Genomic DNA, 4,594 nt, shown 5'->3' with positions numbered 1-4,594 from the left:
GCTGAAGGGCCTGTATTGTGCTGTACTGTTCTATGTTCTATGGTGCAGGTGGGAGGAGCAGGAGCTCACCAGGAATAAAGGACTTACAACCTCAGCCATTGCCTTAACGTATGCTTTCATCACCAAGTTAGGCTACACAGTTTTTGATCCCATTCTTGGGAGCTATAAGCTTCTAACTCCAAACATAGAACACCACAGCACAGTATAGGACCTTTGGCCCATAATGTTGTGCCGACATTTTATCCTTCTCTGAGGTCTATCTAAATCTTCCCTCCCACATAGCTACCCATTTCTCTATCATTCATGTGTCTAAGAGTCTCTTAAATGCCTCTAATGTATCTGCCCCCACAACCTCTGCCAGCAGTGCATTCCACGCACCCACCACTCTGTGTAAAACAAAACTTAACCTTGACATACCCTTTATAACTTCCACCAATCACCTTAAAATTATGTCCCCTTGTATTAGCCATTGTCGCCGTGGGAAAAATCTGACTGTCCACTCTATCTATGCCTCTTATCTTGTACAAGTATCAAGTCACCTCTCATCCTCCTTCTCTTAGCTCGTTCTCCTTAGCTCGCTCAACCTAACCTCATAAGACATGTTCTCCAATCCAGGAAACATCCTGGTAAATCTCCTCTGCACCCTCCCTGAAGCTTCCACATCCTTCTATTATGAGGCAACCAGAACTGAACACAATACTCCAAGTGTGGTCTAACTGGAGTTCAAGAGCTGTAACATCTTCTCACGGCTCTTGAACTCAATATCCCGACTAATGAAGGCCACTACTCCAAACGCCTTAACAACCCTATCGACCTGCATGGCAACATTGAGGGATCTATGGAAGTGGACCCCAAGATCCCTCTGTTCCTCCACGCTGCTAAGAGTCCTGCCATTAACCTTGTATTCTGCCTTCAAATTCAATCTCCCGAATGGTATCACTTCACACTTCTCCAGGTTGAACTCCATCTGCCACTTCAGACCAGCTCTGAATTCGATCAATATCCTATTGTAATCCGCAGCAAACTTCTACACTACCCACAGCACCGACCTTTGCATCATCAGCAAACTTACTAACCCACCCTTCCACATCCTCATCCAAGTCATTTATAAAAAAAAATCACAAAGATCAGGACTCCCAGAACAGATCCCTGCAGAACACCACTGGTCACCGACCTCCAGGCAGAATATGCTCCATCTACCACCACACTGTCTTCTATGGGCGAGCCAATTCTTAATCCACACAGCCAAGTTTCCCTGGATCCCATGCCTCCTGACTTTCTAAATGAGCCTTCCATGAGGAACCTTATCAAATGCCTTACTAAAATCCATGTACACCACATCCACGGCTCTACCTTCATCAATGTGCTTTGTCACATCCTCAAAGAATTCAATCAGGCTCATGAGGCACGACCTGCCCTTCACAAAGCCATGTTGACTGTCCCTAATCAGCCTATGCTTCTCTAACTGCCCATACATATCCTCTTGACAAGATATTCTAGATCTCTTGTCAACTACGGTTCCTTCACTCTGCCGTTCTTAACCTGCCTCAATGGGACAAACCTATCCAGAGCCCCATGCAAGTATTCTTTAAAGAAACTCCACATTTCGCTGTGCACTTCCCCAAGAATATCTGTTCCGAATTTATACTCCCATGTTCCTGCCTAATAGCATCAATTCTCCCTTCCCATATCGTCTGCTCCTATCCCTCTCCAGGGCTGTGGTCAAGGTCATGGAGTTATGGTCACTGAGAGATCTGAAACCTGACCAGGCTCATTGCCTAGTACCAGGTTCAGTACTAGTCGGCCTGTCCACATACTGTCTCAGGAATCCTGTCTGTACACACCAAACAAACTCGGTCCCATCTATCCCCTTTACATTTGGGGGGTGCCAATCAGTATTGGAGAAGTTGAAATCACCCATGACAACAACCCTGTTTTTTTGCACATCTCCAAAATCTGCCTCCCGATCTGATCCTCAGAGTCTCTGCCGCTGTTGGGCTGGGCGGGGGGGGGGGGGGGGGGGGGTGGTGGCGGATGGAGGGATCACCTACTGACAGAAGGTGATCCCTCCAGGCCATCCTCCCTTTCTACAGCTGTTGCATTGTCCCTGATCAGCAAAGCCTCTCCCCCACCTCTTTTACCTCCGTCCCTGACCCTTTTGAAACATCTAAACCCTGGAATATCCAGCAGCCGTTCTTGCCCTTGTGACAACCAAGTCTCTGTAATGGCCACCACGTCATAATTCCACATACTTACCCACGCTCGAAGTTAGCCTTGTTCCCGATATTTCTCGCATTAAAGTAGACACACTTCAGCCCATCCAACTGACTGCAATTTTGCCCTTTCAACTGCGTATCCTTCCTCAGTCTTTCTACATTCTTCATCTACTTCTATACTAAATGAACCAACCTCTGACCTATCACTCTGGTTCCCATCCCCCTGCTAAACTAGTTTAAACCCTCCCCAACAGTTCTAGCAAACCTGCCTGCAAGAATATTGGTCCCCCTCCAGTTCAGGTGTAACCTGTCCCTTTTCCCTCCCCTGGTCCTCGTTTAGACTCTTGCAAGATGAAACTCACAAGCTCAGGCACAGAGACTGACCTCTTTACAAAGGTCCCGCTCCAACTCCCGACTCTGCAAGGTGAAACATAAAAGGCACCAGACCAAGAGTTGGTAAATGAATTAGTATAGATGATTACCTGATGGTCAGCGTGGGCAGGGTGGGTCAAAGGATCTGTAACTGTGCTCCATGTTTCTATGAGCTCCAGAATGAAGGAGTAGCCATGGTTTCAGTTGCCCATCACCTGAGAAAATGGGCACATAAGCCACACCCACTCCTATATGAAAAAGTAACTGGAAAGTGTTAGGGTAAGAGAAGAAGGAGGAAAAAAATAGGATTTTGGAAAGGAAGAGGAGGGCAAAGGCTAATGGCTTCAGCACTGATGTGAAGCAGCCTCTTTGGTGGATTTTCAGCCAAGCTAATTCACCTGAACGCTGCCTAGGCCTTATGAAAGTCCAAGGTTTAATAAAATTTTCTTTACCTAGGCAGTTCCAGTTGACTGAAGACACGAGAGACTGCGGGTATTTGAAATCTGGAGCAACACCCAAAGTGCTGGAGGAACTCAGCAGGTCAGGCAGCATCTATGGAGGGAAATCACAGTCTTACCTTAGCCAGAAATTGGCTTTGGTTTATTATTGTCACTTGTACTGAGGTACAGTGAAAAACTTGTCTTGCATACTGATCATACAGGTCAATTCATTACACAGTGCAGTTACACTGAGTTAGTACAGAGTGCATTGAGGTAGTACAGGTAAAAACAATAACAGTACAGAGTAAAGTGTCGCAGCTACAGAGGAAGTGCAGTGCAATAAGGTGCAAGGTCACAACAAGGTAGATTGTGAGGTCAAGAGTTCATCTCATCGTATAAGGGAACTGGACAATAGTCATCACAATGTGATAGAAGCTGTCCTTGAGCCCGGTGGTAGGTGGCCTCAGGCTCCTGTAACTTCTGCCTGATGGGATAGGAGAGAAGAGAAGAGAGAATGACCCGGGTGGGTGGGCTCTTTGATTATGCTGGCTGCTTCACCAAGGCAGCGAGAGGTACAGACAGAGTCCATGGAGGGGAGGCTGGTTTCCGTGACACGCTGGGCTGTGTCCACAGCTCTCTGCAGTTTGACTGACCACAGCAGCTCCACACACTCATTGGAGTCAGGTGCAAGGAATTAATCAATTAGCCCAGTGCTGCCCCTGCCCTGAGAGTAGGTGATGGGAAATGTAGAGGGAACGTCACTCTAATTAATCTGCGCTGTGCCTGCCCTGAGATGGTTTAGTTGGTCTGTGTAGCAACAGCTTTACTGTTTATCTAACCCCTGCTGTACCTCATTTTGTTTTGTGTTTAAATATTTTCACTTGGTGAAGGTTCATTCCCCCATGTTTACTCTTTGATCCAATGCTTTCCTCAGACTGAAAAATAAAAATTCCCAGAACTCCAGAGTTAACATTTACTGTTAACTGGTTAATATTAGTACTAAGGGTCAATGGAGAGTCATGGAGTCACACAGGGGATCACAGAGTCATCTCTGGGGAGTCATAGGATCATCACTTCAACCCCTCAGCACACATCCCTCCTTTTCCAACCTACTCATCTCAGTTCCCCACAAACCATCCCCACATCCATCATTCCCATCCCCCACTTCCTCCGGACCTATTTTGCTTTCCCTGAAATCCTCCCCATCATTCACTTCTCCTATGCCCCACCTTCCATTCCTGTCAGCCTCTCCTCCCCACCCACTGCCTATTCTATCATTCCCCAGATCTCATCCTCACTCCATTTCTTCCCTCTCCAGCCCCTCTCTCCCTCTCTCTCGTCTGCCCTACAACCAGATATCTGTAAACCATTGCACAAACATAAGTCCTGTACTCAGTAAGTTCACACAAAGGTCTGGATAATGTTTCCAAGAATTCTACACTCGTTATGGCATGAAACGACAGGTTTTTGTAAATCGCATGTGATCTTGCGTCAAAGGTCTACTTGGCTTCTGATTTCAGGAGGAGGTGAGAACTTCTTTATCTCCTGATCTCTCTCTCTCTCTCT

The sequence above is a fragment of the Pristis pectinata genome, chromosome 4 (assembly GCF_009764475.1).
Source record: "Pristis pectinata isolate sPriPec2 chromosome 4, sPriPec2.1.pri, whole genome shotgun sequence".
NCBI classification, from domain to species: Eukaryota; Metazoa; Chordata; class Chondrichthyes; order Rhinopristiformes; family Pristidae; genus Pristis; species Pristis pectinata.
This window is presented reverse-complemented; position numbering follows the sequence as displayed.